Raw genomic sequence first — 22,339 nt, 5'->3', positions numbered from 1 at the left:
ATGGGCCTGGTGGAGGTCAATGGGACTAGGCAGATTAATAGTTTAGCATGGACTGGATGGGCTGATTGGCCTGTTTCTGTGCTGTACTGTTCTATGACTCTCTCATTTGTCCAGGTTAAACTCTGTCTGTCATTTTTTCGCCACTATTTGCAACTGAACGGTATCTCCCTGTATACTTTCACAATCTTCTAAACCAGGGGTTCCCAGCCTTTTTAACGCCATGGACCCCTGCCATTGACGGAGGAGTCGGTGGACCCCAGGTTGGGAACCCCATTTCTATGCCATCCACGACACTGCATTGCCTGTGATAGTCAGAGGTACATTCCACCCCCATGACAGTCCTGATAAAGTGTGCTGTGCTGGCCCAGACCATCGACTGTTCATTCCTCTCCATAGACGCTGCCAGATCTGCAGAGTTCCTCTTGCACTGACCTATCACCTCATGAGCCTCTGCATCCAACACGTCATCCTCCGTAACTTCCGCCACCTCTAGAGGGATCCTATCACCAAACATATTTTTACCCTATTGGAGTATAAAGTTGCATTGTTTGCTGTGTAACCAAAACTATGTAGTCAGCTTTGTATTTGCTATTTGCTATGTATGTATCCAATTTAGTAGGAGAATGAAATCTCTGTATTGTCTCTGTACTATTGAACACATCAGTGACTTGGGAATTAGCCAAATAAGAAGATAATGGTGTGTTAATGAGAGGCTAGCTAAGAGATAACTGTGGCCAGGGATGAGGTAACACGTGGCCCAAAAAGTAGATTAGATCATGATTAAGTCAATGGGTAGAAACAATAGCGGTGGATGTACTTGTGATACGCAACTATAGACCGATTGGATATGCTAATGCAACTAAACCAGGAGATTGCTATAAAAATGCTATTTCCAAGGATCGGTGGGCAATCAGCGACTAGCTCAATGACTGTCTCAGCTTTGATTTGCAAATTAAAGTTTAACCCTTCTTGAAGAATCTTCTGCGTCTCCTGGTCGTTTGTGGGGCACGAGAAACCACGACAAAATTGGTGTCCGCGGCAGGACCGGAAAGAGACCCGCGGAAAGGAAACGGCAGATTGGGGACACTCCCCAGTCCTCTAGGGACCCCCACAAGGCTAACAGAATTAAGGGAGCACCCAAGCGCTTTTTGCGACAATTTGGACTAAGAATTCTGTTGGCTTTGGGGAGGTCTTGGAGTCTCAGAAGTGTGGAACCACTGCCGAAGGGTCTCTCTGGTCCAAAGAATCTGGCAGAATTGGGGGTTAACAGGAGGCTCAGAGGATTGATCAAGAACACTGCAGTGAAGGTAAATACAAATAAGTTAATAAGTTAAGAAAAAGTCCACATGGTGTTGGTAAATCCCTGTGGATATCGCTTCGTATAAAACGAAGGTCTGAACGGGCAGGGAAAGGGAAAATAGAGAAAATCCTCGTGGATACCGCCTTAAGAGATAAGGGTCTGAATAGACGAGGTGCAAAGAGAAAGTTCTGTGGATACTGCTCTAAGTAGAGGTTTGTAAGGGCAGAACAAGGACAGTCCAATATATAGTTTAAAGTGCTGGTAGATAGACAATAGACTAGGCATAGAAATAGAGTAAATAATATTATCCAGTAAACGAACTGTGAATCTCTGAAATACCTTAAAAAGAGAAAACAACATGACAGGTAAAGGAACGGCAGTAGAGATTCTGAGCAAAAAAATCCCGGTAAATAAATGAGATCACAAAAACTTCAGAAAAATGGGAAAAGAGAACCAAAAACCTGGCCACAAAGTGGCCAAGAGAAGGAACGTTTGATGTAAGCTCGTGCGAAGAAATGGAGGAACTAATTAAAAATTACAAACCAAAAGATAAATCTAAGAAAAGAGGGCAAAAAAGAGAACGAGAAATGGAAGCTAAAACTCTTCAGAACGGAGGGAGAAAGGCTGAGGAGGACAGGTAGAATATTGATTACAAGCGAGGAAGACACTAAGGTGCTGGAGAAACAGCCTGTTAGAGAGAGAGGAAGGTACAGTGAGAAGCTGGCTTCAGCTCCGTACCCGGATGCGAAAGAAACAGTAAAGCCCCCTCCCTAGAATGAGGAAGGAACCCCTAAGCAGGCCCCCTGCTGACGGGGACAGTAAACATGCAGGGAGAAGTACAAGTTTGGGATAATGAGGAGGAAAAAAGAGAATAGGAGAAGGAAAAAGTGGCGATATGGAAGGAGATACAGGCAGAAAGGATAAAGGTGGAACAGGCAAAGAGAGAAATGAAAGAAGAGATTGAACGGATGAAATACTTGAGAGAGGGAAAGGAGTATGAGGAGTATCGGTTATACCATAGAAATAAACAGACTAGAAAAGAATGTGGCTCATCAGGGCAGGAAGAGACGAGGCATTCAAGAGGAATTGGAAACAAGATAGGAGATGAGAGTCTTGGAGAAACACAAGAGAGAAGGGAATCAAGCACGAGTAAGGATCATGAGGAGTCCCTGCCACAGGTGTACAGACACGGACAGGAAGAAAGAGAAGGTGACTCATTGGTGGAGCAAGAGTTAAGTGGAGAGGATGTAAGAATCTGTGGGGAAGGGGTAGGAGGCAGAAGCCTAGAAGAGCAGAAGGAGGCAGTAGGGGAGCGACTTGCGGAAGTAGAGAGAGAGCTAGATAAGTTACTGAGAGGGGATTGCCAGAGGAGATGCGAAAAGTACTCCAGGGGCCAACCGTATTGAATCAAGACAGAAAGGAAGGACTCCACAGGAAGACCGAGGGAAGAAGAGAATCCCGGAGAAATTTCTGTGGGAGGCAGTAAAGACATACACTGAGACAGATGGGGAGTCAGGTGAGGAGGAGAGCCAGGGCAGGTGGGAAGAAGGAGGAAGAATGATGCCGTTGTTAGTTAAAGGATCGTTTACTAAGGCAATGTATAAATTGAAAAGTCTAAGAAAGGAAGTTAAACAGAATGCAGGGACATTCGGACATCAGTTATTTGACTGGTTAGAAAGTAGACTCGGAGGATGGGGAGCATAGCTGACTAAAATGGCAATAACTGTCGGTATTGTATTGCTGAGCTGTGCGCTTGTGCTGTGCTGTTTTCTTCCTTGTCTCAAGTCTCTTGTAGTGCGTGCTGCAACCAAACAATTTCCGATGCTCGTGGCAATTACTGAAGCAAGCTCAGTGGAGAAAGAAACACCGAAAATGTATCGTTACAGCCTACAACACCTGCAGGATGAACAAGAGCAAAACGACAGTGTGGGAGTAGATTGTAAGTAAGGGCTTCTGAGTCTTTTTCCCTGTCTCGGGTACAAAGGGACAGGTTTTTGGCTCAGCGGCCCAGGGTAACAGGGAGAGAATACTTTGAGGTCCTGGCACAGAAAATTATAGCTTAACCCGAGATTTGGGAATAAGTGCTTGAGTTTATTGGAGCTTTTGTGCGCAGACTCTTAGTCTTCTTTCTCTGTATGAGACCCTCTGGGTCTCAAAGGGGGAATATATTGGAGTATAAAAGTTGCATTGTTTGCTGTGTAACCAAAACTATGGAGTCAGCTTTGAACTTGCTATTTGCTATGCATATATCCAATTTAGTAGGAGAATGAAATTTTAAGAATGTAGAAGATGTGTTAATGAGAGGTAGCTAAGAGATGTAGATTAGAACATGGGTCAATAGGTAGAAACAATAGTGGCAGATGTAATTGTGATACACAACTATAGACCGATTGCATATGCTAATACAACTAAACCAGGAGATTGCTATAAAAATGCTATGTACAAGGATCGGTGGGCAATCAGCGACTAGCTCAATGACTGCCTCAGCTTTGATTTGCAAATTAAAGTTTAACACTTCTTGAAGAATCTTCTGCGTCTCCTGGTCGTTTGTGGGGCACGAGAAACCACGACACACGTCCCTCTGTAGAGAGCGACACGGTGACTCATCCCTCCGTAGAGGGTGACACAGTGACATGTCCCTCCATAGAGAGCGACAGTGACATGTCCCCCCATTGAGGGCGACACAGTGACACGTCCCCCCGTAGAGAGCGACAGGGTGACACGTCCCCCCGTAGAGAGCGACAGTGACACGTCCCCCCGTAGAGAGAGACAGTGACACGTCCCTCCGTAGTGAGCGATAGTGACACGTCCCTCCGTAGAGAGCGACAGTGACAGGTCCCTCCGTAGAGAGCGACAGTGACTCGTCCCTCTGTACAGGGCGACCGTAAATAACGTATTTCACTGTGTAAATGATAAATCAACCTGAATCAGAATGAATCTAAAACTCTGCTGCTCCCTCTCCAGAGCCCCCACGTATATTGGTAGTCACTGCTTGGTTATTGATTATTATTGATTACTTTTTGTAATCGCACAGTTTGTTGTCTTTTGCACACTGGTTGGACATCCAAGTTGGTACAGTCTATCACTGATTCTGTAGATTCATTGAGTTTGTCCACAAGAAAATGAATCTTCAGAAAACACCCCAGTCCTCATCGAGGGATTGGATGTGGAGAGAGCGAGCAATTTCAAGTTCCTGGTTGTCAATATCTCTGAGGATTTAATCTGGTCCCAACATGTTGACACAGCTACAAAGAAGACAAGACAGCAGCTGTATTTCATTAGCAGTTTGAGGAGATTTGGTACGTTACCAAAGACACTCACAAACTTCTGCAGATGTACTGTGAAGAGCATTCTAACTAGCTGATCACTGTCTGGTGTGGCGATGGGGGTTGGGGGGGTTGAAAGTGGTGCTACTGCACAGGATCGAAATCAGCTGCGGAGATTTGTAAACTCAGTCAGCTCCATCATGGGCACTGGCCTCTGTAGTATCCAGGAAAGATGTAAGTAAGATAGAAAGAGTGCAGAAAAATTTACAAGGATGTAAACTTTTGCCACCTCTAGAGGGATCCTACCGCCAAACGTATTTTTACTCCCCACCCCACTTTCCACAGGGATCGCTCCCTCCATGATTCTCTTGTCCATTTGTCCCCACGAATCTCCCAACCTGGGACTTACCCCTGCGAGTGGGCTAAGTTCTACACCTACCCTTTCACCCCCTCCCTCACCTCCATTCAGGGCCCCAAACAGTCCTTCCAGCTGAGGCAACACTTCATCTGCAGATCTGCTGGAGTTGTCTATTGTGTCTGGTGCTCCCAATGCTGCCTCCTCTACAGTGGTGAGACCCGGTGTAAATTGGGGGACCACTTCACCGAGCACCTCCGCACCATCTGCCACAAGCGGGACTTCCCAGCCGGTGGTCGACTGTTTTAATTATGTTTCCCATCTCTGTTCCAACATGTCAGTCCACGGCCTCCTCTTGTGCTAAGAACAGACCTTCAGAGTGGAGGAGAAACAACTTATATTCTGTCAGGGTACCCTACATCCTGATGGCATGAATCACGATCTCTCTTTCTGGTTCAAAAAAAATCCTCTCCCCCCCTCCTCTATTCCCCACTTCAGCCTCTTACCTCCTCCTCCCCCTGGGTCCCCTCCTCCTTCCCTTTCTCCTATGGTTCATTCTCCTCTCCCATCAGATTCCTTCCTCTCCAGCCCTTGACCTTTCCCTCCCACTTGGCTTCACCCATCACCCTCCAGCTATCCTCCTTCCACTCCCCCAGTATTTAATTCTGGCATCTTTCCCCCACCACCTCAGTCCTCGGCCCAAAGCGTTTCCACAGATGCTGCCTGACCTGCCGAGTTCCTCCAGCCTTTTGTGTGCGACTCTCTCTGACACACACTCATTACCGGAAATGGACTAATGAAATGGAACAAACACAGAATATTCTCACCACAAACACAATCTACTCCGCGGCTGTTGCTTTTGTTTCGTGATGTCAATCAGTTTATCGGCTTTTGTGTGAAGCTTCTTCCCTGAGCTGGAATCGAACTCGCACTGCCGGCCTGCGGGACTACAGGGGGCGGCTCCTGAACAGTGTGTGCCCGATATACGATGACAGACCCCAGGCCCCGGGCCCCGGCTACACTGTGGGGGGGGGGGGGGAGTTGAAACAACAAAAACCATCAGACGGCGCCCGTGGGGGTAACATTGTCGAAATTGTTGAACGAAGTACCCACTGAGCTAAAGCTGACGGCGACGGAAACAGCACAACTTCTGTATATAAGATAAACTACGTCAGCCCAGCCGGCCTTGTACCGTAATGATTAGCATATAAGCTGCACTGACATTTAAGCTCTGCGGTCTTGTGCAGAACATGATGCATTCTTCTCCACTTCGCCTGGGCAAGGTTAACTATTTGGAAGATTGGTTCTTTCTTTCAGCTTTATCTGTTCGGGCACAGTAGTGTCCTGAGGATGGCTCCTGGGCAGTGTGTGCTGGGCATGGGAGGTCTGAGAGACTGGAGATCTCCCAAGCACACCTGCACCACGTGCACCCAGCTGCAGCTCCTGAGAGAATTTTTTTTTATTGAACAAAATACACTTTATTCAAAAATAAAATAATGTACAATAACCCATTCAATGTCTCTCAATCCTTTACAAATGTTTCCATTACGGTCTTTACATTTCCACGCTTTTAACCACCCACGTGGCACTCTGTTGTTTCATATTTACATACCCTTGTTGAGGGGTATTCTCCCGGCCACTCTACCCCTCTACTCCCACAGGAGAAGAACTCCAGACTGTGGTCCTTCCCCACCGGCCCTTGCGGTGGCTGCTCCAGGTTTCAGTGCGTCCCTCAGCACGTACTCCTGCAGCCGAGAACGTGCCGGTCCGCAGTATTCCCCCAGCTCCGTCTGCTGGTAGACCATCAGGTTTCGGGCCGACCAGAGAGCGTCTTTCACCGAGCTGATGATCTGCCAGCAGCACCGGATGTTGGTCTCGGTGTGCGTCCCCGGGAACAGCCCGTAGATCAGAGAGTCCTCTGTTATGCAGCTGCTGGGGATGAACCTCGACACTGTCCCTACCATCCTCCTCCACACCTCCGCGAACCCACAGTGTGCAAAGAGGTGGGTCACTGACTCCTCCTCATTGCAGTCCTCCCGTGGGCAGAGGGGTGTGGGGACGACATTCCGGGCGTACAGGAGGGATCAGACTGGGAGGGCCCCTCTCACCACCAGCCAGGCGAGGTCTTGGTGCCTGTTGGTGAGGTCTGGTGATGAGGCATTTTGCCAGATGAACTGGACGGTCTGCTCAGGGAACCACCCCAGTGTCCATCACGTCCTTCTCCTGGTGAGAGAATATATTAAGGATCTGGAACTGCAGCTCGATGACCTTCGGCTCATAGAGGAGAGTGAGGAGGTGATTGACCGGGAGGTAGTCACCCCTAGGTTGCAGGAGGCAGGTAACTGGGTGACTGTCAGGAGAAGGAGGGGCAAGCACAGCCAATTCAGAGTACACCTGTGGCCATTCCGCTCAGTAATAAGAGTATAATCTTAGATACTATCGAGGGGGATGACCTACCGGGGCGGGGAGCCACAGTGACCGGCTCTCTGGTGCTGTGGCTCAGAAGAGTAGAGAGGTGAAGAGACCTGCAGTGTTGATAGGAGATTCCTCAGTCCGAGGGACAGAGATGAGATTCTGTGGGTGCCATGGAGACGCCCGGATGGTATGTTGCCTCCCAGGTGCCAGGGTCAGGGATATTTCAGTTCGGGTCCATGGCACTCTCAAGGGTGGGGGTGAGCAGGCAGGTCTTGGTACATATTGGCACCAATAACATAAGTAGACAAGCTGAGGAGGTCCTGAGGAGAGAAAGCTGAGGAACAGGACCTCCAGGGTGTCATGGCCCCTTCTGGCAATCCCCCACCTGGCTATTTGGCTCAGGAATTGGGCCTCAATCCCCTCGTTTAGTTCCCAATCATTCCCAGGTTCCACTGACTACAAACACCTGCTTTCCATCAGCAAATGCAGGGTAAAAACCCCGCGACCACAACAAGGAGCTGCCAGTTTGTTGGTTGACTCTGGTGTGAGTAGCCTGGTTTTGTGGTGCTGAGGATGGTCAGGTTGAGGTGTAGCATTGCTCTTGGGTGCTGATTCTGTGCTTGCTTTGTCAGGAATGCCTCCTGACTCTGTGCCTGTGTGCTGCACTTGGGTTTGTCCACCGCCATGCTTGTGTAACACAGGGCAGGAATCTCTGGTTGCTGGCTGACCCATGCACCTGTGAGGGGTAAGAATAGGGTGATTTGGCAGGTGAATGTGTGCCTGGGGGTGCCTGGGGGCCTGGGAATCACTGGGGGTCTCTTCTGGGGAAGGTATGACCTGTATCAAAGGGATGGATTACATCTGAACCTGAGGGGGACCAGCATGCTTGTGGACAGGTTTTCTAGAGCTGTTTGGGAGGGTTTAAGCTAATTTGTCAGGGGGGGGTGGGAATTGGAGTGATAGGGCTGAGGATGAGGTAGTTGGTTTACAAACAGAGGCAGTGTGTAGTGAGGAGAGGCTGATGATTGGGCAAAATTACAGTCAACAGGATAAGTTGCAATGTAGAAGATGGACAAAATTGAAAAGGTGAATATGAGTAGTATATGGAATAAGGTAGATTGACTTGTAACACAGTTACAAATGGACACTTATGGTGTTGTGGGCACCACTAACATATGGCTGAAAGAGGGTTATAGCTGGGAGCTTAATGTCCAGGGACACACATTGTATTGAAAGGACAGGCAGGAAGCAAAGTGGGTGGTGTTGCTCTGTTGGTTACAAATGAAATCAAATCATTAGAAAGAGGTGATGTAGGGTTGGAATAGAGTGTGGATAGAGTGGGGTGGATTGGGGCTGAGAGGAAAAATGGATCAGCCATGATGAAATGCCAGAGCAGACTCTATAAGACCAAGGGCCTCATTCTGCTCATATATCTTGAGGTCTAGTAATGTCGTAAACTTGATCCGCAGAATTATGGATTACATCAAGATTAGGAACATAGCAGACAGTGAGGAAGGGATCTGAACCAGCTGGAAAAAATAGGCTGAAAAATGACAGATGGAATTTAATGTACACAAGGGTCTTGGCCCGAAACTTTGACTGTTTATTTATTTCCATAGATGCTGCCTGACCTGCTGAGTCCTGTGTGAGTGGTGCTCTGGATTTCCAGCATGGGCAGATTTTCTCGTAAGTGTGAGGTGCACTTTGGGAGGACCAACCAGGATAGGATTTACACATTGAGTGGTAGGGCACTGAGGAGTGCAGTAGAACAGGAATCTGGGAATACAAATCCATAACTCCTTGAAAGTGGCGTCACAGGTAGAAAGGGTTGTAAAGAGGTCTTTTGTCACAATGGTTCAAAGTTGTCACAGCCGGGGATGGTCATGGGGACAAGCTCCCACTACCCATTAAATGCTCCTAATGGCGTGCGCCTCAAATAACCTCTGACAGCCAAGTCCACCTCTTGGCCTTCACGTGTGGCTTGGCTACTAAGCCTGGTGGAACCATTTCTACCGACAGGAGAAGGGGCAAAGGTGGGTGACTAGTATCTTAAAACCAGTTGCTTCAGGCGGATAGGGCTCGTCCACCACAATTGGTAGCTCTTCTAGGAGATCTCAAACCTCCACTGATCTCAAAATTTCAAAGTTTTGGGAGTAAACCCCAAGGAGAAAAATCCGAGGCTGTCAACTCCTGTGACGCTGCTGGTGCCAAACTGTATCGGTCTCTGCTGTTCCTTTGGGTTCATCAGATGCGTGGGGGTGGGGTGGGGGCTTGTTACAGGGGCGACAGCTTGCTCTCCATATTGTACCGCCCTGGCTTATGTATCTAGACGGCCAGGATGCCATATCCATGGTCAACCCCGACCAGCAGAGACCTAAAGATTCCATATTGGCACATTCACCTTCTTAAATCAAAGTACTGAGTACAGGTGTTGGGCTATTATGTTGAGATTGTATATGATGTTGGTTAGGCCAAATTGGGTGTACTGTGTGCTGTTCTGGTCACCTCCCTCCAGGAAGATATAAATAATATTCACAGAGTTCAGAGAAAGTCTACAAGTATGTTGCTGGGACTTGAGGACCTGAGTTAAAGGGGAAAGGGGGGGACAGGTTAGGACTTTATTCCCTGGAGCACAGGAGAATGAAGGGAGATTCGATAGAGGTATTCAAAATTCTGAGGGGTATAGAAAGGGTTCCCCACAGAGATTGGGTGAGACTGGAACTAGAGGTCATAGGTTAAGGGTGAAAGGTGAAATGTTAAGGGAATAACAAGTAATGAATTTGCTTTGAACTTCTGAACGTCATTAGGAGCTTGAGGAGATTTGGCATGTTACCAAGGACTAGCAAATTTCAACAGATATACCATGAAAGGCATTCTGACTGGTGGGTTGTATGGTTGTGACTGTCAACGAAAGCCATGAGAGAGACTCACAGCTGGTCATATAAAAGTATTTATTCAGCACACAAGGTGGTAACATTTGGAGTCACTCTGGAGAGAGGCTCCCTGACCCAACAGTACATCACATTTTCATATGTTAAAGAACAAGGGTCACAGCAGGACAATTTCTGAAGTTACAATGCATCCATAATACTACCTTTGAGTTACATGTGATTTTCAAACACCTTGATCTTCCCACCAGCTCACTCAGAGTAAATGTTGATCACTGTTGTCTCTGAGTTGCAATCACGCATATGCAGACATCTCAGGTCGATGAGGGTGTTTCCTGCTTTGCCATCAAACCTGATCTGCAGCTCCAGGAAGACCATTACTGTGAGCTGCATTTTAAATTCAATCCACAATCCACATTCATACTGGTCATCATTGAAATTAATATTTGCTATATTAGAATCATAGAAAACCTACAGCACAATACAGGCCCTTCAGCCCTCAAAGCTGTGCTGAACATGTCCTTACCTTAGAAATTACCTAGGCGTACCTAAAGCCCTCTTTCTTTCTAAGCTCCATGTACCTGTCCAGGAGTTTCTTAAAAGACCCTATCATTTCAGCCTCCACCACGGCCGCCAGCAGCCCATTCCATGCACTCGTCACTCTGAGTAAAAAAAAACACTTACCCCTGACATCTTCTCTGTACCTACTTCCAAGCACCTTAAAAGTCTGCCCTCTTGTGCTAGCAATTTCAGCCCTGGGGAAAAAGCCTCTGACCATCCACATGATCAATGCCTCTCATTATTTTGTACACTTCTATTATTTCTCCTCCATTGCTCCAAGGAGAAAAGGCCAGGTTCACTCAACCTTTTCTCATAAGGCATGCTCCCCAATCCAGGCAACAACCTTGTAAATCTCCTCTGTACCCTTTCTATGGTTTCCAGGTCCTTCCTAGTGAGGCAACCAGAACTGAGCACAGTACTCCAAGTGGAGTCTGACCAGGTTCCTATATAGCTGCAACATTACCTCAAACTCAATCCCATGGTTGATGAAGGCCAATGTAGCATATGCCTTCTTAACCACAGAGTCAACCTGCGCAGCAGCTTTGAGTGTCCTATGGACTCAGACCCCAAGATCCCACTGATCCTCCACACTGCCAAGAGTCTTACCATTAATACTATATTCTGCCATCATATTTGACCTACCAAAATGAACCAACTCACACTTATCTGGGTTCTCAGCCCAGTTTTGCATCCTATCAATGTCGCACTGTAACCTCTGACAGCCCTTCACACTATCCACAAAACCCCCAACCTTTGTGTCATCAGCACATTTACTAACCCATCCCTCCACTTCCTCATCCAGGTCATTTACAAAAATTATGAAGAGTAAGGGTCCCAGAACAGATCCCAGAGGCACTCCACTGGCGACCGACCTCCATGACCCATCAACAACCACTCTTTGCCTTCTGTGGGAAAGCCAGTTTTGGATCCACAAAGCAATGTCCCCTTGGATCCCATGCCTCCTTACTTTCTCAATAAGCCTTGCATGGGGTACCTTATCAAATGCCTTGCTGAAATCCATATACACTACATCTACTGCTCGACCTTCATCAATGTGTTTAGTCACATCCTTAAAAAATTCAATCAGGTTTGTAAGGCACGACCCACTCTCGACAAAGCCATGCTGACTACTCCTAATCATATTCTGCCTCACCAAATGTTCATAAATCCTGCCTCTCAGGATCTTCTCCATCAATTTACCAACCACTGAAGTAAGACTCACTGGTCTATAATTTCCTGGGCTATCTCTACTCCCTTTTTTGAATAAGGGAATAACATCCGCAACCCTCCAATCCTCTGGAACCTCTCCCATCCCCATTGATGATGCAAAGATCATCCCCAGAGGCTCAGCAATCTCCTCCTTCACCTTGCACAGTAGCCTGAGGTACATCTCATCCGGTCCCAGTGACTTATCCAACTGGATGCTCTCCAAAGCTCCAGCACATCTTCTTCCTTAATAGCTACATGCTCAAGCTTTTCAGTCCACTGCAAGCCATCCGTACAATCGCCAAGATCCTTTTCCATAGTGAATACTGAAGCAAAGTATTCATTAAGTATCTCAGCTATCTCCTCTGGTTCCATACACACTTTCCCACTGTCACACTTGATTGGTCCTATTCCCTAATGACTTATCCTCTTGCTCTTCACATTCTTGTTGAATGCCTTGGGGTTTTCCTTAATTCTGTCCACCAAGGCCTTCTCATGGCCCCTTCTGGCTCTCCAAATTTCATTCTTAAGCTTCTTCCTGCTAGCCTTATAATCTTCTAGATCTCTATCATTACCTAATTTTTTTTAACCTTTCTCTTCTTTTCTTCTTGGGTAGATTTACAACAGCCTTTGTACACCATGTTTCCTGTACCCTATCATCCTTTCCTGTCTCATTGGAACATACCTATTGCAGAACCCCACGCAAATATTCCCTGAACATTTGCCACATTTCTCCCGTACACTTCCTTCAGAACATCTGTTTCCAATTTATGCTTCCAAGTTCCTGCCTGATAGCCTCATATTTCCCCTTACTCTAATTAAACACTTTTCTAACTTGTCTCTTCCTATCCCTCTCCAATGTTATGGTAAAGGAGATAGAATTGTGATCATTATCTCCAAAATGCCCTCCCACCAAGAGACCTGACACCTGACCAGGTTCATTTCCCAATACCAGATCAAGTACAGCCTCTCCTCTTGTAGGCTTGCCTACATATTGTGTCAAGAAATCTTCCTGAACACACCTAAAAAACTCCACCCCATCTAAACCCCCACTCTAGGGAGATGCCAATTAATATTTGGGAAATGAAAATCTCCCACCACAACAACCCTGTTATTATTACACCTTTCCGGAATCTGTCTCCCTATCTGCTCCTCGAAGTCCCTGTTACTTTTGGGTGGTCTATATAAAACACCCAGTAGAGTTATTGACCCCTTCCTGTTTCTAATCTTCACCCACAGAGACTTAGTAGACAATCCCTCCATGACGTCTTCCTTTTCTGCAGCCGTGACACTATCTCTAATCAACAGTGCCACTCCCCCACCTCTTTTGCCTCCCTCCCTGTCCTTTCTGAAACATCTAAAGCCTGGCCATTCCTGCCCCTGCACCATCCAAGTCTCTGTAATGGTCACAAGGTCATAGCTCCAAGTACTGATTCACACTCTAAGCTCATCCGCTTTGTTCATAATACTCCTCACATTAAAATAGACACATCTCAAACCATCGGTCTGAACGCATCCCTTCTTTATCATCTGCCTATCCTCCCTCTTGCACTGTCTCCAAGCTTTCTCTATTTGTGAGCCAACCTCCCTTTCCTCCATCTCTTCAGTTCAGTTCCCACCCTCCACCAATTGTAGTTTAAACTCTCCCCAATAGCCTTCGCAAACCTTCCCCATCAGGATATTGGTCCCCCTGGGATCAAATCCTTTTTGTACAGGTCACACCTACCCCAAAAGAGGTCCCAATGATCCAGAAATCTGAATCCCTGCCCCCTGCTCCAATCCCTCAGCCACGCATTTATCCTCCACCTCATTCTATTCCTATACTCACTGTCACGTGGCACAGGCAGTAATCCCGAGATTACTACCTTTGAGGTCCTGCTTCTCAACTTCCTTTCTAACTCCTTGTCGTCTGTTTTCAGGGCCTCCTGCCTATGCCGTTGGTACCAATATGTGCCACAACCCCTGGCAGTTCTCCTTCCCACTTCAGGATATCTTGGACGCAATCAGCAACATTTCTTTCCTGCATCCACAGAATTGTCTGTCTGATCCCCTAACTATAGAGTTCCTTATCACTGCTGCCATCCTCTTCCTTTCCCTACCCTACTGAGCCACAGGGGTGTGAGCACTGTTGCTTCCCCCAGGCAGGTTGTCTCCCCCAACAGTACTCAAATAGGAGTACTTATTCTTAAGGGGGACAGCTACAGGGGTACTCTCTAGCATCTGCCTCTTGCCCTTCCCTGTCCTGACTGTTACCCACTTATCCGTCTCTCCACAACCCGGTGTGACCACCTGCCTGTAGCTCCTCTCTATCACCTCCTCGCTCTCCCTGACCAGACGAAGGTCATCGAGCTGCATCTCCATTTCCCTAACGCAGTCCCTAAGGAGCTGCAGCTCGACGCACCTGGTGCAGATGTGGCCGTCCGGGAGGCTGGGAGTCTCCAAGACCTCCCACATCTGACACCAAGCACAGAAAATTGGCCTCACACACATTCTTTCTGTCTGTATTCTACACAGATAATCTACCTCACCTCAACCCTTTATCACCAAAGCCCCGTTGAGCCAAAGCCTTCCTACTCTGTCATCCTCTACTCCAGCGCCCACTTCTCCAAAGCCCTCTGTGTAAACCTGTCTTCTTTTTAAACTCTTCTTGCTGTGCGCAGTTTTGCCCCGTTCAAACTGCTGAAGAAATAACCGCAACTTTGTGTTCAAAAGTCAAGAGGCTATGTTGCAACTTTATAAAACTCTGTTTAGGCCACATCGGGAGTATTGTGGACAGTTCTGGTCACCCCACTATAGGAGGGATGTTGAGGCTTTGGAGAGGGAGCAGAAGAGGTTCACCAGGATGCTGCCTGGTTTAGAGGGCGTGTGCTGTCACGAGAGGCAGGGTAAACCTGGGCTGTTTTCTCTGGAGTGTCGGAGGCTGAGGGGAGATCTGACAGAGGTTTACAAGAGTATAAAAGGTAGCGATAGAGTGGACAGGGAGTATCTGTTTCTCAGGGATGAAATGTCTAATACCAGAGGGCAAGCATGGAGGGTGAGAGGGGGTAGGTTCGAGGGGGCTGTGAGGGGTAAGTTTTTTACTCAGAGAGTGGTGGATGTCTGGCATGGTTGTAGAGGCAAATACATTAGAGACTACTAAGTGATATTTAGATAGGCACAGAGATGTAAGGAAGATGGAGGGATATAGACGTAGTGTAGATAGGAGTGGCTAATGTTTGGGTGTTTTTGACTTGCCTTTTAGCTGGTTTAGTGCAACACTGTGGGCTGAATGGCCTGTTCCTGTGCTGTACCCTCAATGTTCACAGTCTTGTATGGCGGCTCCAATGTACCGTATTGCAAGGGGCTGGCTGCAGAGAGTTCCAGACTCAACCAGCTCCATCACAGACACGATCTTCCCCACCATCAAGAACATAAGGACTTAAGACCTCCAAAAGGTGTTACCTAAAGCAGGCAACGCCCGTCACTCACCACCCACCTCTTCTCATTACCACCATCAGGGAGGAGGTACAGGAGTCTGAAGACCCACACTCAACCAATCAGGAATAACTTCTCCTCCAACACCAGGTTTCTGAACAGTTAAACACCACCATCTTCGCACTTTTTTAAATGTTAGTACAGTAATTTATTTTATTACTTGCACTGTACCTTGCCACTAAACAGCAAATTTCATGTCGGGGACAATGGGGCTATGTTACAGACCACCCGACAGTCCGAGGCATTTAGAGAAACAAATTTGCAGAGAAATCGCAGACTGCTGCAAGAAGCCTGAGATTGTGATGGCAGCTGATTTTAACTTCCCACACTGTAAAAGGACTAGGAGTTGTCGAACGTGTTCAGGAAGGTTGAAAGAGTCCAGGGAAATTTTACAAAGGCGTTGCCTGTTCTGGGGGACTTGACTTATAAGGAAAGATCGAATAGGTTAGGATAGTAGAAGACTGAGGGGAGATTTGATTGAAGTATATACAATTATGTGGGGTACAGATAGAGTAAATGCAAGCAGGCCTTTCCCACTGAGGTTGGGTGGGTCTACAACTGGAGGTCAAGGGTTACGGGGGAAAGTGAAAAGTTGAAGTGGAACATGAGGGAAAACCTCTTCACTCAGAGGGTGGTGAGGGCGTGGAACGAGCTGCCAGCACAAGTGGTGAATGCAATTCCGATTTCAATGTTTAAGAGAAGTTTGGATAGGTACATAGATGGTAGGGGTATGGAAGGCTATAGTCTGGGTGCAGGTCCAGTTGGCAGTTTAAATGGTTCGAATGGCCTCTTCCTCTATTGTACTTTTCCACAATTCTATAATAAACCTGATCCTTCTTATGTTTAAAAGATACATTGATTTCTCCCTTTGGTCTCACTCCCTCCCCGTCAGAGACAAACTCTACCCTCCCTTTCTATGTCTCTCCTGCTCTGGCTGCATCACATCCTCGTATGGAAACACCATTGCACTTGAATGGAAAGTCCTACAGGAAGGTTGTGGATTCAGCCCAGTCCATGACGGGTAAAGCCCTCCCAAGCACTGAGCACATCCACATGAAATACTGCCGTAGGGAAGCAGCGTCCACCATCAGAGACCCCCACCACCCGGGACATGCTCTCGTCTTGCTGCCGCCATCAGGTAGAGGGTACAGGCAGTCAAGTCAAGTCACTGTTATTGTCATTTCGACCATAACTGCTGGTACCGTGCATAGTAAACATGAGACGATGTTTTTCAGGACCATGTGTTACATGACACAGCACAAAAAACTAGACTGAACCATGTAAAAAGCAACACAGAAAAAAAAACACACAACAACTACACCAGACTACAGACCTACCCAGGACTGCATAAAGTGCACAAAACAGTGCAGGCATTACAATAAATAATAAACAAGAGGGTAAGGTGAGAGACCAGGCACTGGGTATTAAGGAGACTGATAGTCTGGGGGAAGAAACTGTTACATAGTCTGGTTGTGAGAGCCTGATGATCTTCTCAGCTGACCTCACTATCCGCTGCAGGGTCTTGCGATCCGAGATGGTGCAATTTCCGAATCAGGCAGTGATGCAGCTGCTCAGGATGCTCTCAGTACAACCCCTGTAGAATGTGATGAGGATGGGGGTGGGAAATGGACTTTCCACAGCCTTCGCAGAAAGTAGAGACACTGTTGGGCTTTCTTTGCTATGGAGCTGGTGTTGAGGGACCAGGTGAACCTCAGGACTCACACCACCAGGTTCAGGAACAGTTACTACCCCTCAAACATCAGGCTCCTGAACAAAAAGGGGTAACTGCACTCTCTTACCCATCCATTGAGATGTTCCCACAACCAATTATCTCACTTTAAGGACTCTTTAGCTCATTATCTCATGTTCTCGATAGTTATTGTTATTTATTTATACAAACCCCATTTCGAGAAAAGTTGGAATATTTTCCAAAATGCAATAAAAACAAAAATCTGTGATATGTTAATTCACGCGAACCTTTATTTAACTGACAAAAGTACAAAGAAAAGATTTTCAATAGTTTTACTGACCAACTTAATAGTATTTTGTAAATATACACAAATTTAGAATTTGATGGCTGCAACACACTCAACAAAAGTTGGGACAGAGGCATGTTTACCATTGTGTTACATCACCTTTCCTTTTAATAACACTTTTTAATCAATTTGGAACTGAGGATACTAATTGTAGTAGATTTGCAACTGGAAATTTTGTCCATTCTTGCTTGATATAAGACTTCGGCTGCTCAACAGTCCGTGGTCTCCGTTGTCTGATTCTCCTCTTCATGATGCGCCATACATTTTCAGTAGGAGATAGATCTGGACTGGCAGCAGGCCAGTCAAGCACACCCACTCTGTGTCTACAAAGCCACGCTGTTGTAGCCCGTGCAGAATGTGGTCTGGCATTGTCCTGCTGAAATAAGCATGGACGTCCTGGGAAGAGACGTCGCCTTGATGGCAACATATGTCTCTCTAAAATCCTAATATATGTCTCAGAGTCAATGGTACCTTCACATACATGCAACTCACCCATGCCGTGGGCACTGATGCACCCCCATACCATCACAGATGCTGGCTTTTGCACCTTTCGCTGATAACAATCAGGATGGTCATTTTCATCTTTGGCACAGAGAATTCGACGCCCATTTTTTCTGAAAACTAGCTGAAATGTGGACTCACCTGACCACAGCACACGGTTCCACAGTCTTTCGGTCCATCTGAGATGAGCTCGGGCCCAGAGAACTCGCCGGCGTTTCTGCATAGAGTTGATGTATGGCTTCCTCTTTGCGTAATACAGTTTCAAGTTGCATTTCTGGATGGAGCGACGGACTGTGTTAAGTGACAATGGTTTAACGAAGTACTCCCGAGCCCAGATGGCTGTAATTGTCACAGTAGCATGACGGTTTCTTAGGCAGTGCCATCTGAGGGCTCGAAGATCAGGCGCATTCAACAGTGGTTTCCGACCTTGCCCTTTACGCACTGAGATGTCTCTGAATTCTCTGAATCTTTTCACAATGTTATGTACTGTAGATGTTGAAAGACCTAAATTCTCTGCAATCTTGCGTTGGGAAATGTTCCTTTTGAACTGACTAGCAATTCTCTCATGAATTTTAGCACAGAGGGGTGAGCCACGACCCATCCTTGATTGCAAAGACTGAGCCTTCGATGGACACTACTTTTATACCCAGTCATGATACCTCACCTGCTACCAATTAGCCTGCTTAATGTGGAGTCTCCCAAACCGGTGTTACTTGAATATTCTGTGCACTTTTCAATCTTATTTTAACTCTGTCCCAACTTTTGCTGAGCGTGTTACAGCCATCAAATTCTAAATTTGTGTATATTTACAAAATATAATTAAGTTGGTCAGTAAAACTATTGAAAATCTTTTCTTTGTACTTTTGTCAGTTAAATAAAGGTTCACATGAATTAACATATCACAGACTTTTGTTTTTATTGCAGTTTGGAAAATATCCCAACTTTTCTGGAAATGGGGTTTGTATTTGCAGTGCAGAGTTTGTTGTCTTCTGCACTCTGGTTGATCTTTCATTGATCCTATTAAGGTTACTATTCTATATTGAGTATTGATGCACCATCAATAACTCTCGGAGGCGGGAGGCCAACGACAGGCTTTTATTAGCTGCAAGAAATGATCACACAACATCCTGGAGACTGAGGGAGGAGCAGTGCCTCCAATAGCCTTTATACCGGGGTCTGTGGGAGGAGCCACAGGAGCAGCCAGTGGGGGGGGGGGGGGGGAGTGTTCAGACAGATATATGTAGTTCACCACAAGTATGCCCACAAAAATGAATCTCAGAGCTGTATATGGTGACAATATGTACTTTGATATAAAATCCCCTCTCCCCCTCCCTCTTTCCATATCCCATTGAGGTAGTTGGTTGTGGTTGTCGGTCGAGTTGGACAATGACAAGAATCCTGTGCAGGAGAGTTTTTAAGATAGTAAGAGATAAGAGCAGAATTAGACTGTCTGGCCCATCAAATCTGCACCACCATTTCGTCATGATCCATTTTCCCTCTCAGTCCCAATCTCCTGCATCCCTTCATGCCCCCACCCCGCCTTAAATATACATACAGCTGCCTAAAAATCCACAGATTCACCACTCCCTGGTTAAATAAGTTCCTCATCTCCGTTCTAAAAGGATGTCCTTCTATTCTGAGGCTGTGTCCTCTGGTCCTAGACTCCCCCTACACGGGAAACATCTTCTCCACACCCAATCTGTCGAGGCCTTTCAACATTCGCTTGGTTTAAAGTGCATTGGGGCCGTCCGGACTTCAGAAGTCCGGGTCCAGTGGTACGAACAAGCGTCACAAACTGGGGACTTGGCTGGTTGCAGTGACCGTGTCCCTGTCATGCCCGTCGCTCCCCACCTTCCTGACCATCACTGTAGATATCAGCCGCCCAGTAATGCCGCAGCTGACCTCTCAAGCTTGGACTCTGTGTATTACGAGAAGCGGGCAAGTAAAATTGAACAGAAACAGAATACACAACAAAATGACGGAGACAACTTATACCGGAGCTGTTGCTTTTAATGTTTGCGCAAACCTTGAGCTGGAATCGAACCCGGGACAAGGGGATGCAAGGAACGATTCCCGAACAGCGGGGGGCAGTGTGTGCGCGGTGACAGGTCCCGACTGCACTGCGGGGGCGATTTCAAACAACAAAAACCATCAGACAGCGCCCGTGGGGAACAGGTTCGAACTTACAAAGTTGATGCTGCGAAGTACCCACTGAGCTAAAGCTGACGGCGACGGGAGCGGGACAACTTCGGAATATCAGTCAGCCAGGCGTCATCTTACCGTATTGCTCAATGTATGAGCCGCCCCGACATATTCCAGACTGTGGTTTTAGGAGTATGTGTGTGCCTGTTTAAAATACGTCCAGCTTCTCGATCTACTTAGTTTTATTTCGTGACTGACAGGTTGTGTCGCTATCTCAAGACCCCAGAGACTCCAGTGATATCTGCATGAAGTTTGCACGCTTTCCCTGTGACCTGTTGGGTTAATTACCATTACCCTCACACCCCTTCTCATTTTCTCACTCGTTTTCATTCAATCTTACACACTCACACTCTCTTAAGAATAAGGGGTAGGCCGTTTAGAACGGAGTTCAGGAAAACCCTTTTCACCCAGAGAGCTGTGGATCTGTGGAATGCTCTGCCTCAGAAGGCAGTGGAGCCCAATTCTCTGGATGCTTTCAAGAAAGAGTTAGATAGAGCTCTTAAAGATAGTGGAGTCAAGGGACATGGGGAGAAGGCAGGAACGGGGTACTGATTGTGGATGATCAGCCATGATCACAGTGAATGGTGGTGCTGGCTCAAGGGGCCAAATGGTCTACTGCACCTATTGTCTATTGTCTTCCTCCCTTGCATGCTCTGAATGCTTCTCCCTCTCCTCTCTCCTCTATCTATCTATCTATCTATCTATATAAAATACAGTACTGTGCAAAGTCTAGGCAGAGCTTTTCTGGAGATGTACACATCACCCTACAGCGTAGGTACGGCATAGGGTACTGTGGTGAACTACATATACCTGTCTGGACACGCCCCCCCCCCCCCCCCCCCCCCCCCCCCCCCCCGCTGACTGCTCCTGTGGCTCCTCCCGCAGACCCCGGTATAAAGGCGATTGGAGACACTGCTCCCCCGCCTCAGTCTCCAGGATGTGGTGTGGTCTCTTGCTGCTAATGAAAGCCTGTCGTTCGCCTCCCGTCTCCGAGAGTTATTGATGGTGCATCAGGTACGCATTACCTACGGTGTCAATGCAACACACAAGTATAAATCAGCCTTGAGGCACCGGAGATTTTTTATATGGCTTCAATGGTGTGGTCTCCACAGAACCCTGATCGCAACATCATCGAGGCTGTCTGGGATTACCTGGAGAGACAGGCGAAAGGCAGGCGAGACACCCAGAGTCGGCAGAAGATCTGTGGCGAGTTCTCCAAGATGCTTAGAACAAACCACCAGCCAATTTTTGTATAAAACTGCACAACAGTGTACCTAAGGGAATTGATGCAGTTTTAAAGGCAAATGGGTGTTCGCACCAAATATTGGTATTTACTGTTGACTGCTCTTTATAGAAAATTTTTCAATATTTAGAAACTTTTCATTTCATTATTTTTGAAAGCATCTTCACTTTACAGGATATTTTTTACATGTGCCTAAGACTTTTGCACAGCACTGTATAATACCAGACTTTGAAATTATAATGCAGCCAGTGATTGATTGGGGCTGTCTGTAAGGAGTCTGTACGTCGTCCCTGTGACTAATGGATTTCCTCCGGGTGCTCGGTTTCCTCATTCCAAAGATGTACAGATGAGGATTAGTAAACCGTGGTCGTGCTACGCCAGCACCAGAAAGCTGGCAACAATTCCGGGCGGGCTGCCCTCAACCGATCCAAGCACACTGGTGCCATGGATAAAGAAGCTGTCCAGCCCCAACCGCTTCAGCGGGCTTATGAAATATAGCTTTTGACCCTCAGCAATTTTTATTGACGCACCTCAGAGAGCCCCTGTCCAGATGTCTCGTGGCTTGGCTCAGCAACTGCCCTGGCCATGGACACAAGAAACTGCAGAGAGCCAGGACACAGCTCAGCACAGCACGCAAACCAGCCTCCCCCTCCCCCCCCCATGGATTCCATCTGCACTTCTCCAGGAGGGGCACAGGTACAACAAGAAGAAGAAAAAAATCCATTAAACTTTACAACTCCTCCCTCAGAGTGTTAGACACCCTGAGCCAATAGGCTGGTCCTGGACTAATTTCCACTTGGAATAATTAACATTATTATTTAATTATTTATGATTTTTTAATATTGCTATATTTCTACACTAATCTTGGTTGGTGCGACTGTAACAAAACCCA

The 22,339-nt window shown here is 47.0% G+C and overlaps 1 long non-coding RNA gene across 1 annotated transcript in view; it reads right to left on the bottom strand.

Annotated features, from left to right (window-relative positions):
- LOC132396356 (uncharacterized) overlaps positions 1-6,020 on the bottom strand; it is a 10,537-nt gene extending 4,517 nt beyond the window's left edge. Inside the window, exon 1 of the long non-coding RNA XR_009512960.1 lies at positions 5,749-6,020. This is a non-coding gene — a long non-coding RNA (uncharacterized LOC132396356). The remainder of the gene's footprint in view (positions 1-5,748) is intronic.
- Positions 6,021-22,339: the final 16,319 nt, after the last annotated feature.

Source organism: Hypanus sabinus, chromosome 7 (assembly GCF_030144855.1).
Source record: "Hypanus sabinus isolate sHypSab1 chromosome 7, sHypSab1.hap1, whole genome shotgun sequence".
NCBI lineage: Eukaryota > Metazoa > Chordata > Chondrichthyes > Myliobatiformes > Dasyatidae > Hypanus > Hypanus sabinus.
This window is presented reverse-complemented; position numbering and strand designations above follow the sequence as displayed.